The sequence below is a fragment of the Hippopotamus amphibius genome, chromosome 12 (genome assembly GCF_030028045.1).
Source record: "Hippopotamus amphibius kiboko isolate mHipAmp2 chromosome 12, mHipAmp2.hap2, whole genome shotgun sequence".
In the NCBI taxonomy this organism is placed as follows: domain Eukaryota; kingdom Metazoa; phylum Chordata; class Mammalia; order Artiodactyla; family Hippopotamidae; genus Hippopotamus; species Hippopotamus amphibius.
In genome coordinates, this window is record NC_080197.1 from 13,174,348 (window position 1) to 13,197,638 (window position 23,291).

The window sequence follows — 23,291 nt, forward strand, 5'->3', positions numbered from 1 at the left end:
TGCAGCACACGGGCTCTAGGTCACACAGCCTTCAATAGCTGTGGTCCATGGGCTTAGTTGCCCCACAGCATGTGGGATCTTCTCAGACCAGGGATTGAACACTGTCCTGTGCATTGGCAGGCGGATTCTTAACCACTGCGCCACCAGGGAAGTCCACAAATCATTTTAAAAACTGCTATTTATCATAAATCAGTCACACTCTCAAACTCTTCCTTTTCTCCTTTCAAAATAATCTACTTAAATATACACCTAGAACACAAAATTACTTGAACGTGACCTAAGAAAACATAAATTAAATCTACATCCAAAATTAGTCAGAAAGATTCAACATTTTAGATCAGTATGAATTGCAATCTTCCTCCACTTGATATAATCCAAATTTAATACACAGAACACTGAGACTGGAACCATGGAAGGTCACTATGGAAACGGAACCGCCCTGTTTTATAGATGAGCAAAATGAAGCACAAAGAGTGACTTGACCAAGTTCACAGAGTAAGACGGATGGAGCATCAGTGCAGGATTCTGACCTCCCAGTTTTAAAATTCTATTTTTTGGGTCATACTGACTCACAACATAGCTTACACAGTTTTAAATCAATTCCTTTTTCAAGTAAATTAGCAAAAATAGCATCATATAACATACTTGGTTTCATAAATATGTATAAATGAAACAAACATTAGCTGGCATATACTACCTGGCATATTTGCAATACTATCTATAGAGCTCTGCATTCACTGAAATTTCAAGCATGTAAAATATCTTGATCAGACATTGCAAAGGTGTCTGCTCTGCAAAAGCAGAGGTGAAAATGCTTTATGAGAACCAATTCATCCGATTCCCCTGGAGGCAGAGCAACTACTTAGATTCTAATTAGCTGAAAGACCAAATTTTCTAGCCATATGTGTTTGAATAGCATTTTGTCTGTTTTGGTGGCACTTTCCTTTTTATAAATAATGTTTCTCATCTCTGATTTCAAAGTCACCTTCTAGCCTAATGGAGGCACATGGCTGATTCTTCTCTCCTTAGAACAAGATTCATAAGAATATAAACTTTAATGCAAAGGGGCATTTCTTTTCATATTTTCCGTCACTGAAAACCAGTTTGATAGCAACATATGAACATCTCTGATATAACACCTATATTTAACTAAAACATAAAAATCCAGAAAGTAAGGACAAGAAAAACTAACAGCAGTATACAACAAAGAATACATGAAGTAGAAACCAGGTAGACAACAGATCTCCGAAATATAGTTTGGGGAAAATAAAATGATCATCCTATTATGAACAAAGGCTGATACAACTGGCAACTTCAAGCTAAGTTTACCAAAAAGAAAAGGAAGGTAAGGAATCTTTGCCCTTGTCTCATACCAAAAAACAAATACTGAGGCAGCTATGTTTAGACATACTCAAATACAAAAGTAATAATATAAAGTTGCTTCATCTAAAAAAAGGGGGGGGATCACAAATGAAATAAAATCAAATTATTACAATCTAAGGCTATGAGTAATTTATAGACATACGATTAACCTTCTGACAGTTTAAAATGCAATACTCAAAGAAAATATAGTTTATCAATACTATCAACACAAAACACGGTTTAAAGTATAATTTTACTAGATTTGATTGAGTAATGCAATGTGATAATTAACTTCATTTCATTCACTGAGTGTTGATATTTTTTCTTTAACAAAATCCAAGTATTCTGGGCTATGAGTGATGAGTGACCTTGAGGCAGCACTTGGAAAACAGTCACCATGGCAACACTACCACAAAAGTGCCTCATCCTCAGCAAAAGGACCAACCTGGTACATGAGGATTTAAAAACCTAGAGAAACAGAGCTTCCTTCAAGCCAAAAAAAAAAAAAAAGAAGAAGAAATTAGTTTTAAAAATGTTTACATTAACCTATTTTAGCCGTTCTATTTATTCTTCATAGAGGAGAATCATACACATTAAATTATCTTAATGATGAAATATTATGCAGTAAAATTTCCTTTCCTTTAACTGTTTCCTATATGGACAAGATAAATTGCTAAGATATGAACAAATAATGATTTTTATTTTTAAAAATGCACATTTAGGGACTCCCCTGGTGGTCCAGTGGTAATGAATCCATCTTCCAACGCAGGGGATGAGGGGTCGATCCTTGGTCAGGGAACTAAGAACCCACATGCTGCAAGGGCAACTAAAGCCTGGCGTGCCACAACTACTGAGCTCATGTGCCTGGAGCCCGCATGCCACAACTAGAGAGAAAACCTGTATGCCTCAACTAGAGAAAAGCCCACGCCGCAATGAAGATCCCGTGTGCCATAACTAAGACTCAACGCAACCAAAAAAAAATTTTTTAATAGAAATTAAAAAATAAAAATGCATTTAAAATTTTTCAACAGAATCACCACTATTCTAATCTTCTTTTAATCACTGTCAGATTTTTTTTTCTCCTTCTAAATAACAAGAACATTTCTTTTCCAACCTGTACCTTGATAAAGAAAACATGAGGGAAGGTTGATTTAAAATTCCAAATAAGGATCGGGGGCGGGGGGGGGGGGGGCACACAAGCTTCTTTGCATTTAGAGTTTTGATGTATATAAAGTTATGTGTCTTTGCTTCAGACATGGATATAGTTTTTCTAGAAAATCTAGTCCTTGAAAGCCAGGATAACACTTTAGTCATTGTATCACCACACAGTAAGCACAGAGCCTGACATAAGTAACAAAGGACTTCAAACTTTTTGCTCTCATACCTAACCAAAAGAATCTTGAAAAACTATGCAACCCAGAACATTTGTAACTTAACATTTAAATTTTTCATCAGCTTAACTAGTTACAAGAAGTTAATTTCCAAGATGTTAAAAGTATTAGCATTTTAATAAATTGTTACATCACTCAAGTATTCAAAGGAACTTGGATTATCATCACCCTTCATTAACAGCCAGAAATTTTATAACAATCCCTTTCTCCTGGAATACAAATTTCCATTCCTCTTCTCTCACGTATTTGATCATAACAGACTATCACTTTATGCTTGAAAGTATTTTATTCATTATTCTCTCTCTGCAACAAAAGAATATATAAAATGAAAATTGAATTCCATCTGATCATAGGCTCTAAGTGTTGAAAACACATTTTATTTTGAATTACTATCATTATTAGGATGTTAATTGTTCAAAACGTTAAGTATATTTCAAATTTTGATAAAATACATGTAAAAAGTACATTTTTCATTTTAAGTGAATCTGTTAAGATACACAGGCAAGGGGACTTCCCTGGTGGCACAGTGGTTCAGAACCTGCCTGCCAATGCAGGGGAACAGGTTCGAGCCCTGCTCTGGGAAGATCCCACATGTTGTGGAGCAACTAAGCCTGTGCACCACATCTACTGAGCCTGCGCTCTAGAGCCCGTGAGCCACAACTACTGAGCCTGTGTGCCACAACTACTGAAGCCCACAGGCCTAGAGTCCGTGCTCCACAACAAAAGAAGCCACCGCAATGAGAAGCCCACGCACTGCAATAAAGACTAGCCCCCACTTGCCGCAACTAGAGAAAGCCCACGCGCAGCAAAGAAGGCCAAATGCAGCCAAAAAATATTAATTAATTAATTAAATTTTTTTGAAAAAAGATACACAGGCAGAGGTTCTTCTCCACCCCCCATGCATTCAGATATAACAATAATATTCATAAATTGCATGGTGTTCATCAATTTATACATTGTAAAATTATAAATAAAATTTGCTGACATGAGTAGATAAGCGGAAGGAGTTATGTGAAAGCAGTTATTCAATTCTTTCACTGCAATCTTAGTTATGTGACAAAAATCTCAGTGAACTATCATCAAAAATTTTTTTCATCATCTCCTGGAGAACAATTTGATTAAGCCTCCCCTCAATTTTGGTTTTCATGAAATCAGACTCAGAAGCACCTGATATAACCTTGTTACCCAGCCATTAGAGTTCTTCACCTTTTAAACCCTGACACCATATTTGTAATTGCCTGTGTGTTTCAAACCCCAGATTTTTTTTTTTGGCTAACACCCAGTGTCAATATAACACAGTAAAAAGAGAGTTATTCCTTTATTTTGGCAGCCAGAAGAACAACTGTGAAAGAAGACATCTGGATAAAAAGACTGCAAAGCCTTCTCAAGCAGACCAACTTAGGATTTAAGAGAACAAAAGTTTATGGACCTAGAAACTGATGTCTTTAAACGATCTGTGTTAAAGCCTCTAGATCCAACCACTGATTTATAGGAAACACAGAGGACAGAAGAATGCGCTAAAGGACACCAATCAAACGCAAAATGGAAAGTTTTTCAAGACATAATCTCACTTTCTCCAACAAATAAATTGCAAGGGAAAGAAAGGGAAGCAGTAGGAACGTAAATTAAGAGACATAAAAGGGTAATTCCCTGGCGGTCCAATGGTTAGGACTCCACACTTTCACTGCCAGGCCAGGTTCAATCCCTGGTCAGGGAACTAAGATCCCCGCAAGCCATGCAGAGCAGCCCAAAATAAAAACAAGAAACAAAAAACAAATATTAATAATAAACTTAAAAAAAAGAGAGACATAAAGATAAACTAAAATATATGCATCTGATTCAAATAAAGTATAAAAAGAACACAGTTATGTTTCAAGCAATTGAAACCCTGAACACACCTGGATATTTGATATTAAAAAAAAATTTTAAGGTGAGAATTTTTTAATAGTCCTTATTGTTTAAAGATACGAAAACGTCTACAGATGGAATAGTACGTTATCTGGGATCTGCTTCAAGACAATACACAAAAAAAACGAGTATGAATAAAAATAAAATTGGCCGTGAATTACTAATTGCTGAAGCCAGGAGACAGTTTCACGAGAATTCATTGCAGTATTCTAACTTTTTGTGTTTGAAATTTCATAATAAAACGTTTCTTAAAATTACTTGTGCTTATATACCCCTTGGGACGTCTTCATGGACCCCAAGTGAGATTCAAACCCATATCAAGACACCACGTGCAGGGACTTCCCTGGAGGTCCAGTGGTTAAGAATCTGCCTCCCAATGCAGGAGACATGGGTTCGATCCCTGGTCAGGGAACTAAGATCCCACATGCCGAGGCGCAACTAAACCCACGTGCTCTGAAGTCCGCACACCGCAACTAGAGAGAAGCCCAAAGATTCCAAGTGCCGCACAACTAAGACCCAGCCAGCCAATTAGATAAATGAATAAATTTTTAAAAAGAATTAAGACACCAAAATAAGTTAGTATCAGAAAGTCATATCAAAGGCAGCATAAGACTTCAACTTTTATTAATTCCAATTATCCTCATCCCTTGCCATATAAACCTCTACCTTACAGTAGAAGCTAATACAACATCAATACATTATAAACCTCTGACTAAATAAACATTCACTCAAAAACCTACTTCCTATTACAACTTTTCTTAAGAAGTAAAAGGGAGAAAACTAAATATCTTACACATTAGTGCTTTGTCAATTCACATCAAAGCAATCCTAAAGTCAAATTTCAAAAACAGAAAACTGTAGTTTGTATGTACAGACATCCAGATTTATTAAAATTAAAATACAGTATTAGAAAGTTCCAAAAATTACAACACAATATTTCCAAATACAATTGCAATATGAAGAAAAACTGCCCTATCACTATTTTTTTTTTGATATCTTTATTTTTTTTTAACTTTTTTTTTTTTTTTTTTTTTTTTTACAATAAACTGCATATATTTAGAGCGTACAATTTGGTATCCCAATCTCCCAATTCATTCCCCCCGCCAACCCTCCCTGCTTTCCCCACTTGGTATCCATATGTTTGTTCTCTACATCTGTGTCTCTATTTCTGCCTTGCAAACCGGTTGATTTGTACCATTTTTCTATAGTCCACATACATGTGTTAATATACAATATTTGTTTTTCTCTTTCGGACTCACTTCACTCTGTATGACAGTCTCCAGGTCCATCCATGTCTCTACAAATGTCCCAGTTTCATTGTTTTTTATAGCTGAGTAATATTCCATTGTATGTATGTACCACATCTTCTTTATCCATTCTTCTGTTGATGGACATTTAGGTTGCTTCCATGTCCTGGCTATTGTAAATAGTGCTGCAATGAACATTGGAGTGCATGTGTCTTTTTGAATTATGGTGTTCTCTGGGTATATGCCCAGTAGTGGGATTGCTGGGTCATATGGTAGTTCTATTTTTAGTTTTGCAAGGAACCGCCATACTGTTCTGATTGGCTGTATCAATTTACATTCCCACCAGCAGGGCAAGAGCGTTCCCTTTTCTCCACACCCTCTCCAGCATTTACTGTTTGTAGATTTTCTGATGATGCCCATTCTAACCAGTGTGAGGTGATACCTCACTGTAGTTTCGATTTCCGTTTCTCTAATAATCAGTGATGTTGAACAGCTTTTCATGTGAAGAGGGAGTAATTTTTAAACACAAAGCCAACTATGCAAGTCAGTCTTGTTTAGTTAAGAAGCTAATGAAGCATTTAAAGCATAAACTTATAATTGGAAACAACCTAACGTTTATCAGCAAAGGATAGATTAAAGGATGGTGCATACATGGAAAGAAGGGAAAAAAAAAAAGAAATGTCAAATGCATAGTACAAACCATAAAAATAATATTCATTCCAATTTATTAACCTGAAAAGATGTTCACCACATAAGAGGGAATAATAAAATATTACAGAACAACATGCAACAATTCCTTATTTCTAACGTATGTTAAAGCCTACATAGAGAAATGTAGAAAGATACATACAAAAATATGAGTGCTAGCTTCTCTAGATATACTTTTCTGTATTGCTTAAATTTCTCTTAAATGTGCACCTATCATTTTTAATAAACATACTACTTCTTATAAAAGTCAGATAAGAACAAATCATTTTCCTTAATTGTGTTAATAAACAATATACAAAAAGATAAACTGTAAATGAAATTGGATGGAAATGTCTAAAACTTTTTCAAAAAAACAATTCTACAATTATTTTTAAACAAATATGTAAGTAACATTTATATCACAAATAATTTAATATTAATTTAATTTACTCAATTTAATTAAGTATTTAAATATTTTAAAGCAAATAAGCTCTTCATGGCACCACACAAGGATTTTTAAATATGCACGTATAGGAGGCAGGGACACACCGTACTAATTCTTGCCTAAGTTAACAGTGCACTAGGGTGAAGTTACGGTAGGTGTCTTCGCTTACATTTCTTAATATAAATATCTATTCAAGCACTGTCTCAAGTACTTAAAAAAACAAAAAAATCCCTGTAGTTGGCTGAAGGTACGTTGGTTATTCAACTAAAGCAACCTTCATTCCAATGTTTTACTTACCAAAAAGAAGACCGTAGTAAGAACTCATTACTGGGCTTCCCTGGCCGCAGTAGTTAAGAATCCACCTGCCAATGCAGGGTACGCAGGTTCGAGCCCTGGTCCGGGAAGACCCCACATGCCAAGAAGCAACTAAGCCCGTGTGCCACAACTACTGAGCCTAGGCTCTAGAGCGCACCTGCCACAACTACTGAAGCCTGCATGCCTAGAACCCGTGCTCCGCAACAAGAGAAGCCACCACAATAAGAAGCCCACGCACCACAATGAATAGTCCCTGCTCTCTGCAACTAGAGAAAGCCCGAGTGCAGCAACAAAGACCCAACTCAGCCAATAAATAAATTAATTTTTAAAAAAACTCATTACTGCAAATGGCAAATTAAACTTCTAAAGAATTTTATCTTAACTAGCAACAATAATTTAAATGACTCCTAGAACTCTATCCTCTTTTAAGATTACTGTAAAATTTTAACTTCAAATACAATATTTAAATAATTTGAAAAATATAAATTTCTTAAAAGGATAATTACTGAAACATTCATAAAGAAGGTTTCACTTCAGCTGAATAAGACATCAGGTAATGAAACTTTCACTGCAATGTTATTTTATAATAGAAAATAAAGATAACCTAAGTAAGCAACATCAGAAAGTTGAATAAATTATGATATATCCTCTTAATGAAACACTAAGCCTCTTACAATATTCACAATATATTGTATCTTACAATATCAATATGATCTCATTTCCATATATGTACTGTGTATATATAGATAATGACTGAAAAGGCATGCACCAAAATGATCTTTCCTGGGGTTTTTTGGTTTGTTTTTTTTTAACATTTTAATTTCCTATCACCTACAGAGAACATGTATTAACTTTGTCATAAGAAACGTTTTCACGACACCTTTGAGTTTTTTATGCATTATATTCAATCCAAATAGAAAAACGGAATATTTAACAAATGTTTTCAATAACTAATAATTTTTTTAAATCTCACTAAATTGCATTTTTTGAGAACTTTACAACACTAATTTATTTTATCATGTTCTCCAATTGAAGACCTCACTGCTATATCCCACATCTTGTACCTGACAGCACTATACAGAATAGAGTAGCCTTTCTTGGTGAGGCTACTCAATAAACTGTCGTGACACAATATTTTTTGGACTACTGCAATTCTTAATTTGCTGAAACAAAATTATAGAAGCATTGAGAAGACATAATATGCACATATACTTTTTAATAAAACAATTTTCAATTGCATGGTAATGAATTTCTATACCCATCAAACCCTTCCTCAAACTGCCACTAAAAATTTAGTAAAAGATACAAATCTTTTATTAACTGGCTGGTGGATTAAGAAAATAAAAAAGAAATTCCCTTGTACATATAATAAATGGTTAACTACTGCTCACAGATTCTTTAAATTAACAGACCACCCTATCTTTAACCAAGTTCAGTGTCAACTTCCATCCTGACTGGATTTCTAGAACCAGTTCCAGACTAAACAGACCAGGAGCTAAAAAGAAACCAACAGAAACCAAGGACTTCCATAATGTAGTCCCATGGAGTTTGAAGATGATAGATAGGCTATGCCCCAGAAAACACCATGCCACAGATAGGGGTGAGAAAACAGCTTGAGGACATTCTCCTTTCAAGGAAATACAGGGCATATTTATTCACTCGACAAATGAATAATGAACATCTACCATATGCCACGCACTTATCTAAATGTTTGAGATATATCAGTGAGCAAGAGAGACTAAGATCCCTGTCCTTGTGGAGCTTATATTTTATCAGGGAAAAACATACAACCACCATTAAACACAATAAATAAGTAAATTATACGGTGTGTTAGAGGACTAGCGCCATGAGGGGCAAGGTTCCAGTATTAAACAGGGTGGGAAGAATGGGCCTCATTAAGACGGTGAGATTTGAGACATAAAGAGATAAGGAAGTTAGTCAAACAGATATACAGTGAAAAAAGCATTCCACACAGAGGGCACACCCAAAGGTAGGAGTGTGCCCACATTAGATGAAGAACAGCACTGGATCAAGAGTGAGGGGAGAGAGAGAAAGAGGAACAAAAGGTGAAACCAGAGATATATCAGGAGTAAATCACACAGGGCTTCATATACCAAGTAAGGACTTTCTTACTGAGTGAAATGGAGAAACCTCTGTAGATTGAGCAGATGAAAGTCAAATGGCTTAGGATTTTAAGATTCCTCCAACTGTTACGTTATTAAAAGACAGTAAGGAGGCAAGGATAAAAAAGCAGGGAAACACATTAGGATGTCATTACAGTAACGCAACAGAAGATGTAGGCTCCGTGGAAGCATAAAGGTTTGGTCAGACGTTAGACATAGTTAGATTCTAGATATATCTTAAAGATAGAGATATGGAGATGAAAGAAAAAGGAGCCCAGGTTTTTGATCTGCACAACTAGAAGAATCAGGTTACCAACAAAAGAGACATGGAAGGCTTCTTAAAGGAAATTTAAAAGAGAAGGTCGTGAGTTCAGTTTTAGGCATGTTGACTTTAAGGTTTTATTAAAAATCCAAACAGGAACATTAAGAAGACAGGTGGATATACAAGTCTAGAAACAGAAAAGAGATTTATCTGACACAAACAGTATACAAAGATCCAACATATGTATAGAATATATCCCAAAGAAGAAAACCAAGGCAACAACAAACACAAAAGGCAAACAAACCCTCCAAGTCAAGAAAACTGTCCTGACTGGGGGGAGGGGGGCGTTAAAACTACATATTGAAAGGACTTACTATTTGCTTGAAGAAAAACAAGTCAGAATGCCCAACATCGTAACATAAGACTATGAAAAAGACCCTTTGGACATCCAAACAAAGACAAACTAAGTCAATAAAAGAAAACCACCAGAGGGACTTCCCTGGTGGCTCAGCGGTAAGATTCCACACTCCCAATGCAGGGGCCCTGGTTTGATCCCTGGTCAGGGAACTAGATTCCACACATATGCCACCATTAAGAGTTAGCATGCCACAGCCAAGGAGCCTACATGTCACAACTAAGGAGCCTGCATGCCAAAACTAAGACCCAGCACAAGCAAATAAATATCTTAAAAAAGAAAAAACCAGATTGACCTCAGACTGTAAAAGCAGTGCTCTATGCCAGAAGACAATGGAATGATAGACACTCTAGAAAGAATTTTACAATCAGACAAACCAGCTTTCGAGTAGCAGAGCTGCAGACAAACGTTTAAACATAACAGAATTCAAGGAATACTGTTCCCATAAGCTCTTCCTGTAGAATTTATTAGAGAATGAATGTCAAACAACCCAAATAACTGAAAAGTCCACATCAGCATAAAAACAGTGGTGGGAATTAAATATATATTTATTTATAAAAAACTGAATGATGTGATAAGGGACATGTTATAATAATAACAGCTGTAGGCTTTGACAATGTATCTACAACATAATTGTCAAAAAATCAGGGGAGGGACTTCCTCGGTGGTGCAGTGGTTAAGAATCCGCCTGCCAATGCAGGGGACACGGGTTCGATCCCTGCTCTAGGAAGATTTCACATGCTGCAGAGCAACTAAGCCTGCGAGCCACAACTATTGAGCCCATGTGCCGCAACTACTGAAGCCCACACACCTGGAGCCCATGCTCTGCAACAAGAGAAGTCACGGCAATGAGGAGCCCGTGCACCACAACGAAGAGTAGCCCCCACTCGCCGCAACTAGACAAAGCCCATGCGCAGCAACGAAGATTCAACCTAGCAATCAATCAATCAATCAATCAATAAGGGAAAATAGAGGAAAAATTAGAATAAACTTGCTCACGGCCTTATAGATATTAATTGAAAGTAAAACAATAACAGTTTTAATCAAATGCAGGGGAATAGAATGAAGAGATTCCTAGGTAATTTCAGTAGTACTCAAAGAAAGATATCAACAGACAAAAACCAAAAAAGTGAGAACAAGGAAGGACTAAGTGTATTACGTAAAAGTTAATAATATAGGCAATAGCTAGAACAAAAGTACAAATGTCAAATTTTTTTTAACCCAAAACAGACAAGACAGAATGTTACATAAAAGATAAATTCTCTCACACACCTCATACCCAATTCAAAAAAAAATTGAAAAAGAACAAAACAAACAAACAAACAAAAAAGCAAAGAGGAGAAATTTTAATGAAGATAAGAGTAGGACTGGATTCTGGAACCAAAAAAAAAAAAACAACACCACAAAGACAATGGTGGAAAATGTAGTAATATCTGCTATTTAGTTAGCAGTACTGTACCAATGTTAACTTCTTAATTTAGATCACTGTACCATGGTTAAGCAGTTAACATTAAGGGATCCTGGATGAGGTGTATACAGAACACTAGTATTCCTGCAACATTTCTGTTACGTTATTTCAAAGTAAAAGAAAAAAAAACTTAAGTTTGAGAAACAATGTTTTTTACTATTGGAGAATGGTAGAAAACCAATTTGTTATTTTAAAAACTGTAAATAAAGAAAAAAGAGCCAAACATCCTGCCTTTCCTATGTGAACTGTACCCACACTGTGTGACCAAATAGTTGATTTCAAAAAGTTTCTCTTTATACAAATATTAGCACTGTTAAATGAAAAGAGTATGGCAGAGTACCAGCATTTGCTACCCTTAATAAATTAGCAGATGAAGGGTACTGATCAATAGCATCAAAGAGAGAGAAAAGCAAGCATCTCTCGTCCCCTGTTAAACCACACCACACAGGAAGTAGTCTCACTGCAACAGCCAACCTCCAAGATGGTCCCTGGTGATGCCCACCTCCTAAAATTCATACCCTTAAGTAGTCCTCTCCCACACAGTATCAGGGTTGATCTGTAGGACCAAAAGAATAGAGCAGAAATGACAGTATGTCACTTCTGGGATCATAAAAGGCATTGCACATTTTTTCCTCCCTATCTCCTTCTCTCCCTCATCACTTGCTCTGGCAGAGTGCCTTGAGGATACTCAGGCAAAAAACTGAGACCTCCTACAACAGCCATGGGAGTAAGTCACCTTGAAAGCATTATCTTCCAGCCCCAGTCAAACCTTCAGAAGACAACAACCCTGGTGACAGCTTCACTGCAACCCATGAGAGACCTTATGCCAGAACCACCCAGCTAAGCCACTCTCAGACTACTAACCTTCAAGAAACTATGGAAGATGATGATAAATGTTGTTTTAAACTGCTAAGTCTTGGGATTATTTGTTACACAGCAATAGGTAATTAATGCATTTGCCCAAAATAACTGAACTTTAATCTGATCAAACCTTGAGAGCCAACTACCAATTTATAAACAATACACAGAGGAGCAATTTAAACAACATCATAAGGATACACTCAGCAAAATCAAGGCAATAAATTCTATAGGAAAAACACCAATTCAAAGGAAAAGAAAGAGATGGAGAAACAACCTATAGTTACAAGTATATAAGATACATAACAAACTGCAATGTGTGAATCTTGTTTGGATCAGATTCAAATAAACATTTTTTTTAAAGGAGAAGGAAGAGAAAGAACTGGAAAATTGAATAGTGACTGTATATTTGGTGCTAATAAAGAAATTACTATAATTTTTCGAGATGTAATCATGGAATTTTGGTTATGCTTTTTTTTTTTTTTTCCTTGAAAGAGAGTTATCTTTTAGATACTCAGGAAATCATATGATGCCTGGTATTTGCTTCAGAATAATGCGGGAGAAGGAAGTAAATGGAGAAATAGATCAAACAAGATTGGCCATAAATTGCTAACTGGTGAACCTGAGTGATAAGGACATGGGAAACAATATACTATTCTACTTTTGTATGTTTGAAATTTTCAAAAATATAAAGCATAAGAAAAAAGGCAATTTTGCTAAAAGTGGATTAAGAAAATGATAACCTAAACTGAAGATAAGAATCAGAAGAGAACCTCACAGCGCAAGAGACTTTCCCCCAATTAGAACTGTGTCTCTTTCTCAAAACCTCTCCTTCAAAGCAAGGATATAGAGTCCTGTGTCTCTAGGTTGAAAAGAGCACACATGTATCCTTAATATAAGAGGTAGTTATTAAGTCATAAACTGAAATTGCTACCTAAATACATATTAGGTCTGTTGTACATATTAGGTCTGTTGGGATGATTAAAAAGTTCCGGAAATGCATAGTAATGATGAATGTACAACACCGTGAACATAATACTACTGAGTCGTGCACTTAAAAGTGGTAAATATTATGTATACTTTACACAATAAAGTTAGGTATATCATGTACAAAACGTATAATAAAAAGTTTAACTTCATCTTGTATAAAAACGTACAAATGAACTACAAAGAATTTAATGAAAAATACTGGAAAAGAGGGTGTCTTAACGTAAAATTAAGCAACATTTATCTGCCAAAAAAGTACAACTAGTATTTTAAAGGGCACTGAAGTATCTGCAACAGATATTTTTCAAAGGCAAAGGCCTTTTTTCAATACACGAAATTTATTTTATTATACGAAAATGATCAGTAAGAAAAACACCAATAACCTAAAGAAAAGTGGACAAGAAAGAGTTCACAGAATAAGAAAATACAAATGCCCTTTAAACATTTGGGAGGTGGGGGAGAATGTTCAATCTCATTCCTAATATTGGAGATGCAAATATAAACTACAATAAAATGTATATAAGAAAATTCACTGCAGCACTGTCTGTTGTTATATGCAACATATTGGTCCATTGATGATAAACTGGTTAAATTAATTATAGTGCAATAATAAAATGACAATCTGCTTAAAAAAAAGGAACTAGATCTGCATCCACTGATACGAAGCCACTTTCAAAATATGTTAAATGCAACAAGATGCAAAACAATGTTTTTCAATATGCTATTTGTGCTTATAAAAACAACAGTAGGTATACAGATTATAGAAACATATATACATATGGCACAACACTGTAAATCAACTATACTTCTATAAAGAAAAGAAAAAATATATATACACGTTTATAAATATACACAAAAGTAAATAGTAACAGTGATTGCCTCTGAGGAAAGAACTAGGAAACAAAAGAAAGTGGAAGGAACCCTCACTTCATAGCTTTTTGCAGAGTTTGAATTTTATTAGTCATCTACAATGTATTACCAATTTTTTAAAAAATAAGACAACAAGGTCCAAAATACAATTCTCTTGCTTTCCAAGCCTTTACTGTTTTGTTTTTGACTGGTCTGCAAAACAAGCAACACACTTTTAATTTACAAGCCAATGATGAGTTCCATGTCTGATTCAGGAATGTAATCAGAAACACTGCCAATCATACCCTCCTGAAACATAGTGGACTATTCTTTGCGTATTGTGCGTCTTTAACTAAGAGCTCCTATTTCAAAATACAGGAAAGATGAATAACGTAAAGGGAGTTAATGTTTGCTTCCAACCTTCAGAAGTTCACCATGAACCCTAAAGTACCTTGGTAATGGTTCAGAAAGTGCAACTGATTGTAAAAATGTGGCAAGAGCGGCGTGGCTTGCAGGCATTTGGGGAGCAGAGTTTCTTTTTCACCCAAAGGTCCTTCTTCTGAAATGAGCACTTTCCCCATTTACTTGATACCACATGATGTCTTATTTTTCTAGGGCAGGTAGTGCCTTTACTCTCACACAGAGAGGAAAAACTTAATGTACCAAAATTCTTCATGTTCAACAGTTTGCAATTCCATTTGTAACAAACATTAATATAATTTTAAAGTAAGTAAATAATCTCACTAACCAAAACTATCTCCCAGGAATTCATTTAAATCCTTCCCGGGATTACTCCAGGCTCAAGCAATCTCTCCTTCCTCTGAACTCCAAAAGCAATTATTTGTACAATTTATATAGCAATTAATCCTGCACTGCCTTGTTAAACCTTTCATTATTCTCTGAAATGTTATTTAAATCTTCCTCACTTATCTTTCATGTTTATTTCTCATCTCCCCAAATAGACTGTAAATTCCTTGAGAGAAAGAGACAAGGCCTTATATTGTTTGTATACACATAAAAATACAGAGTAGCTGGCACATAGTAAATATAAAGATATTTGCTGATTTTTAAAAAAGAGAAAAAAATCAGTTACATTAAGAAAACATTTAAAGCCAGGCCAACTAGGAATCTTCAAGCCAGAGTTGATGGGCCAATAGTATACTATTCTGTTGCCCTGACTCCTGAAGCAATGAGGGGTGGTATAAAGGGAATGGCCTCAACATGGACCCTCTAGTTTCCGAACCTGTGAACTTACCCCATAAACTTCAATTTCTTCATCTCTAAAATGAGAATAATAATGCCTACCTATTGAAGGCTCTATGATCATTAAATGAGAGTTTACGTAAAACTGCTGGTATTCCTTATTTTAGAGATTGTGAGATTCTTTTCACTTTTTTTAAAATTGAGGTATAGTTGATTTACAATAGAAATTCTCAGATTTTTTTTTCATGTTTTCACATTTTTGAAATCAGAATGTGTCATGACAATATCCCACGGTTGTCAGTTTTATATTTTCTTACGTAGTGGTAGATAAAATGATGCACTGTATAACATGGCGTCTTAAACTTGATTAAATTTGGTAACAGCTGGCCGCTGTTCTCCTTCCTTCCTCTCATCCATTCATACACTATCATATGGATGGGAAACAACTCCTGCAGTAAGATGTACATGCCACCTAATCCATTCGAAGTGCCAAAAGCTTGGCATATTGTACATGCTCAATAAATAGGAACTGTTGCTACTGCTACTCTGAATTGATTCAACTAATATCTGAGTACCTACTATGTGCATGCCACCATTCTAAGCACTAAAGATATAGCAGTGAACAAAATAACTCCCAGCCCTCACAGAGTTTACGTTCTATCAGCACATACACTTCCCATGACACAAGGAAAAGTCAAAAACCGAGTTAACAGATTGTCCCCAAAATTGAAAAAGCTAAGCAACCAAGAAAGACACTAAAACACAATCCTTCCTAGGCAACACTATCTAGATTTTCTTTAGAGAAAATCTTACCAAAAACACAAAACGAAGTCCTGGGAAAAAAAACAGGGCACCCAAGATTTGTTGTTGTTGCTTATTTACGTAAAGGTTTTGGAAAAAGGAGAGGAGACAGAACAGATGCTAAAGTTACAAACTAAAGGGGGGGGATACATATCATTTCTGAAAATAAAACAAGGGGGGGACATATCTCTAGTTTCGGAAAATAAAACATATTTGAGATTCGTTTGAAAAAGAGGAATTTTGGTTATTTGTAAAACACAACTCAAGGAGACAGAGCAAATCACCTTACAATATGTCAGCAAATCATTCTCCAAGCAAATTATATTTTTTAAAAATTACCTTACATTATATGTCAACAAATCATTTCCCAAAGCTTGTAGTTAAAGATTTGTGGTTAACTGTAGTTAAAGATTTAAACGTCAGATTCTCTTAGGTTAAAAAAAAAGAATATTGATGTAAAGTCTTCCAAAAAAAATCTCATGCAAATAAAAGTAAAAGGGGGAGGATTTCCTCAGTGGCACAGTGGTTAAGAACCCGCCTGCCAATGCAGGAGGCATGGGTTTGATCCCTGGTCCCGGAAGATCCCACAATGCCACGGAACAACTAAGCCCATGCCCCACAATTACTGAGCCTGTGTTCTAGAGCCCGTGAGCCACAACTACTGAAGCCTGCACATCTAGAGCACATGCTCCACAACAAAAGAAGTCACCGCAATGAGAAGCCCGCGAACCATGACGAAAAGCAGCACCCGCTCACTGCAACTAGAGAAAGCCTGCATGCAGCAATAATACCCAACACAGCCAATAAATAAATGTATTTATTAAATAAAATAAAATGTAAACCCCACAACACACACACACACACACACACACACACACACCAGCTTCCAGTCCCCTTATGCAGCCTTTTTTTCCCCCACAGCAATTCTGGTCACTGATATATATCCCTAACATCTAGAGAAAAGCCTGACACACAGCTAGCACTCAATAAATCTCTGTAGAATAAACTGAAATACGGAGGCAGAAATAAGAGTTAAAGATTTGGGAGACTGTGAGGATATGTGTGTTTGATGGTTCAAAGACTTAAAAAACAAAAAACAAAAAACTGACAGAAGAAATTTGGAGCAAAGAAGCCTTCCAAAGATAAAGAGACTTGGTTACCAGTGAGCAACTAGAAAAAGTGACAGACTTGAAGGATCAAAAGTTGACAAGAAAGAACGAAAAAAAAAAAAAAAAAAAAAAGGCTATGGGCCAGGAAAAAATTTAGGCTGAGAGGAAAGGGATAAAACAGTTGCAGATAGAATGAGCGCTGTAAAGAGGAAGTGCATGAAGAGGACAGGAGGTGAGTTACAGATACAGGAGAGGTCAAGAGGAAGGGTGAGACTGTACAAGGGAGAAGCAGATCTCAGGGAAGGGGTGGAGGGCACTGTTATGTCACAAAGCTGTTCTTGTTCAAATGTTAAGACCTAACAGTCCTGAAAAAGATATGCATCATATGCCTTTATTTCCAAAATGTGACTTACAAGTCTTAAAACACACAAAGATATGCATGCACATCTGCTGAATCACTTTGAATGCTCAAATTCCCCACTGCAGAAATGCATGAGTTTAAATCATAAAATCTGAATTTTTCAATTTCATTCCTTAATATCACTGTTAGGCATCTGCCATAAAAGAGATGAAACAAGGCAGAAGTGGGCAATTACAGTACAACATGTAATCTACTGCTTTGCCAGCTTATAGAACTGGGCGACCTGGACTTCCCTCATTAGGAAAAGAGTGTAAGACTGTCTGCCTTCAAATCTGAAACAGCAAAATAAAAACAATTATCAGTTTTAATATAAAGCCTACTGACTCTTTGAAAAGATTAATAGGAACCTGAAATAGAGGTTAAAATGGTTCTTGAATCACACCTAATTTGCTTGCAAATTTTATAAATTTTGTTTTAATTTTCTGAGCATTCTTCAATATAGTGTAAAATCATCTAAAATGAAAGAATGATTTTTACATATAATAAATCTACTGAACATTTAAAAATCAAAATTCACTTAAAACGAACAGAAATTTTGGAATCAAGACTTTTAAATAACTTTGCAAGTTCAGTGTTACGGCCACACTATTCAGGCAGAAATGAAACAAACATGCAGTATGATGTGTGAATTTATGCACTGCTTACTAAAAGCTGGCCAGATGCCATTTTACCATTGATAGAGTAGCTTCAAATTCCACTCAGGGTGCAACTGCAGTTGCACTGAGTCCAGCAGTATAAGCATGCCTGCATGTTATTATAGGAAATAGTGGAAAATTTCACAGGCTGACATCCAGAACGTCTGCGGTTCTTTTTCATATTTCTTTCCTCCTGCAAAGCAGTTATTAGACCAGTAGTTGAATTTTTTTTTTAAAGCTGGAAATTTCCACTGGTTTTTTAAATGAGCCTTCTTAAATGTAAATTGCAAAATGTTGCAAAATTCCAACATGACAGAAAGAATAAATCAGACAGAGAAGAATTAAAATACCTTCAAATTAAGGTAAAGGGACTGGTAAGTAAATTGAGGTGTCACTCTGTTCGAGTAAAGAAAAACAAAGGGTCCACGAAGATACTTAAGTAATTTAAGCTTACAATAATGTAATATAAATACTAAAATAGCACACTGTGAAGCTGATATTTTCTCATTAGCTTATAGTGGAGGCATTCAAAAGCTAACACAACCAGCAGAACAGCTAAGCATAGAAACAATGAAAAGAAAACATCGTATAGCTTGGTGAGAAAGGAATACATTCCATACTAATCGAGGTGAGCCATGAAGATTGGGTTTTTCAGCAAGGGTTAAAGAGAGAACAATGACAAGCCAAGATTCAGAGTTTTACACAGGTCTTCAGCACCTTCTCATTAGGATTAGACCAGACCAAAATATTTAATGTTTTCATCTTAATTTGTAATAATAAATGAGAAAACAGACAAGGGCTTATTGTTTCATTTTTATTAAAGAGATAAAAAGATCAAATTCCAGACTATCTAAAAATGAAAAATAACTTATAACAGTTAAATACAGTAGAAAATAATTTTCTATGTTTAAGAACTGATATGGCCTAGGTTAACAATTTTAGTTTCTTTGCATTTATATGAATTAAGGAATGGGATCTATAATACATGTTGTGTAACTGTTATTCAAGCTTTAAAACATGTGTTATCCCCCAAAACATACATATGACCAAAAACTTAAGCATTAATACAAAGACATCACTAATAACTAATAAAGATCTGTACCACCAAAGACTGGGAGAAAGTATTTGCAAAATACATCTGATAAAAAGATGTGTATACCCAGAATATACATTAAAAACATCAATCAATCAAACCTCCTAAAACTCAGTAACAGAAGGACTGGGGAAGGGAGAGGGAGTTATACTGATATATAGCAGATCAGCACAACTATAACTAACATCTTCACTCATGCACATATATCCAGAGAAAACCATAATTTGAAAAGATACATGCACCCCAATGTTCACTCAGCACTATTTACAAAAGCCAGGACATGGAAGCAACGTAAATGTCCATCAACAGATGAATGGATAAAGAAAATGTGGCAGGCATATACACACATACACACACACGTGCGCATACAATGGACTATCAGTCATAAAAAAAGAACAAAATAATGCCATTTGCAGCAACATGGATGGACAAATACTGTATGATATCGCTTATATGTGGAATCTAAAAAAAAATAGTATAAATGAACTTATTTACAAAACAGAGTCACAGATGTAGAAAACAAACTTATGGTTACCAAGAGGGAAAGGATAACTTGAGAGATTGGGATTGACATATACACACTACATATAAAATAGATAACTAGGACTTCACTGGAGGTCCAGTGGTTAAGACTCTACACTTTCAATGCAGGGGGCACAGGTTCCATCCCTAGTCAGGGAACTAAGATCCCACATGCCATTTGGCCAAAAGAATATAACTAATATAGGACTTCCTAGGTGGTGCAGTGGTTGGGAATCCACCTGCCAATGCAGGAGACACGGGTTCTAGCCCTGCCCGGGGAGGATCCCACGTGCCGTGGAGCAACTAAGCCTGTGTGCCGCAACTATTGAGCCTGCACTCTGGAGCGCGTGAGCCACAACTACTGAGCCTATGTGCTGCAACTACTGAAGCCCACATGTCTGGAGTCTGTGCTCCGCAACAGGAAAGGCCACCTCAGTGAGGGAGCCCGAGCACTGCAGTGAGGAGTGGCCCCTGCTCGCCGCAACTAGAGAAAGCCTGTGTGCAGCAACGAAGACCCAACACAGCTAATAAACAAATAAAATAATAATAAATAAATTTATTTTAAAAAAGAAGAGATTAACAAGAACCTACTGGGTATTCCTAGGTGGCGCAGTGGTTAAGAATCTGCCTGCCAGTGCAGGGGACACGGGTTTGATCCCTGCTCCAAGAATATCCCACATATGGCAAGCAACTAAGCCCGTGCACCAGAACTACTGAGCCTGTGTGCCACAACTATGGAACCCCTAGCACCTACAGTCCATGCTCCGCAACAAGAGAAGCCACTGCAATGAAGAGCCATGCACCACAATGAACAGTAGTCCCCGCTTGCTGCAACTAGAGAAACCCCGTGTGCAGCAATGAAGAGCCAACGCAGCAAATAAATAAATAAATAAATAAATAAAAGAATCTACTGTATAGCACAGGGAACTCTACTCAATACTCTGTAATGATCTATATGGGAAAAGACTCTAAAAGAGCAGATATATGTATAACTGATTCACTTTGCTGTACAGCTGAAACTAACACAACATTGATCAACTACACTCCAATAAAAGTTAATTAAAAAAAATAAATAACATCTTACTTAATGGTGGAAGATTGAATATTTACCCTCTAAGGCTGAGAATAAGACAAAGCTACCTATCTCCCCAAATTGATCAAACTGGTCAAATGATTCAGTGCAATCACAATCAAAATTTCTACACTGTACTGGAAGCACTAGCCATTACAATAAAGACAAAAAAAAAAGAGGCATACTGATTGGAAAGGGAGAAATAAAACTTATCTTTATTCACAAACAACATGATGACCTATGTATACAATCCTCCTGAACAAACTACCTAAAAGCTACTAAAATGAGTGTTTGGCAAAGTTACAAGATACAAGGTGAATATACAAAAATCAATCATATTTATATATAAAGCTACAACTCATTGGAAATTGAAATTTTAAAAATACTATTTACAATCACATTTTTAAAAAATATAAAACTTAGTGACAGGACTTCCTAGGTGGCGCAGTGGTTAAGAATCTGCCTGCCAATGCAGGGGACATGGGTTTGAGCCCTGCTCTGGGAAGATTCCACATGCCGCAGAGCAACTAAGCCCGTGAGCCACAACTATTGAGCATGTGCTCTAGAGCCCGTGAGCCACAACTGAGCCCATGTGCCGCAACTATTGAAGCCCACGCGCCTAGAGCCCATGCTCCACAGCAAGAGAAGCCACTACAATGAGGAGCCCACGCACCACAATGAAGAGTAGCCCCCACTCGCAGCAACTACAGAAAGTCTGTGTGCAGCAACAATGACCCAACACAGCCAATAGTTACTTAAAAAAAAACAGTGATAAATCTGACAAAAGCTTATATAAGATTGTACGCTGATAAGTACAAAACACTGTTAAGAGAAATTAAAGAAGACCTAAATAAATGGAGAGATATATAACATATTCATGGAACAGCAGACAATATTTTTAAGAACTCAATTCTTCCCAAACTGATCAGCTGATTCAATGCAATCACAATCAAAATCACAATAGACATTTTGCAGAAATTAAGATCTTAAAAATACATGGAAATGCAAAGGACCTAGACTAGCCAAAATAATGGGGGGGGAGGGGAGTTGGAGGACCTCCCCTATCTGATTTCAAGGCTGCAGATTCAAATATATATCAATGGAACAGAATAGACTCCAAAAATTGACCTACACATATTTGACTATTTGAATTTCAACAAAGGTGCCAAGTCAATTCAATAGGGAATGTATAATCTTTTCAACAGACGGTGCTGGAAAAGTTCAATACAATATACCAAAATGTGAACCTCACCTCTTATCTCATACCATATATAACAATTATCTCAAATCGGTCACAGACCTAAATTTAAGAGCTAAAACTATAAAAATTATAGGAAAAAAAGTTAGAAAAATCTTTGGCAAAGATTTCTTAGATACAACACAAAAATCAATAAATTGAATTCCAATAACATTAAAAAATTCTACTCTTCCAAAAACACTTATGAAAAAAGGCAGACCACAGATTCAAAGTAAGTATTTCTAAAACACATATCCAAAAAAGGTTTTGTATCTAGAATAAAAGAAGTCTTACAGCTCAGTAAGATAAACCCAACTTAAAAATGGGCAAAAGATACGAACAGACTCTTCACCAAAAAACATATACCAATGTCAAGTAAGCACATGAAAATATATTCAACATCATTAGCCATTAGGAAAACTCAAAGCCACAATGAACTACCACTACATACCCACTAGAATGGCAAACATTAAAAAGACTGACCGTACCAAGCACTGGTGAGGATGTGAAACAACATGAACTATCATACACTGCTGGGAGAAATATATGGTGGCAGTTTCTTAAAATTTTTCAATATTAAACACACACTTAGCATATAACCCAGCCATTCCACTCCTGGATATTTACTCAAAAGAAATAAAAAGCATTTGTTCACACAAAGCTTTGTAACACAAATGTCATAAAAGCTCTATTTTTGATAACCAAAAACTGGACACAACCCAAACGTTCATCAATAGTTAAATGGATAAATAAATTATGATATACCTACACAACGCAACAGTACTAAACAATAAAGAGAAATTAAACTATTAATATATGCAACATGAATAAATCTCAAAATAACTGTAAGTGCAAGAAGTCAGCCCCCCTAAGAAAAAGTA

General features: G+C 35.9%; 1 protein-coding gene across 11 annotated transcripts in view; it reads right to left on the minus strand.

Moving 5' to 3' along the window:
- Positions 1 to 23,291, minus strand: part of NCOA3 (nuclear receptor coactivator 3) — a 118,160-nt gene that overhangs the window by 81,666 nt on the left and 13,203 nt on the right. The gene's annotated exons all lie outside the window — the stretch shown is intronic.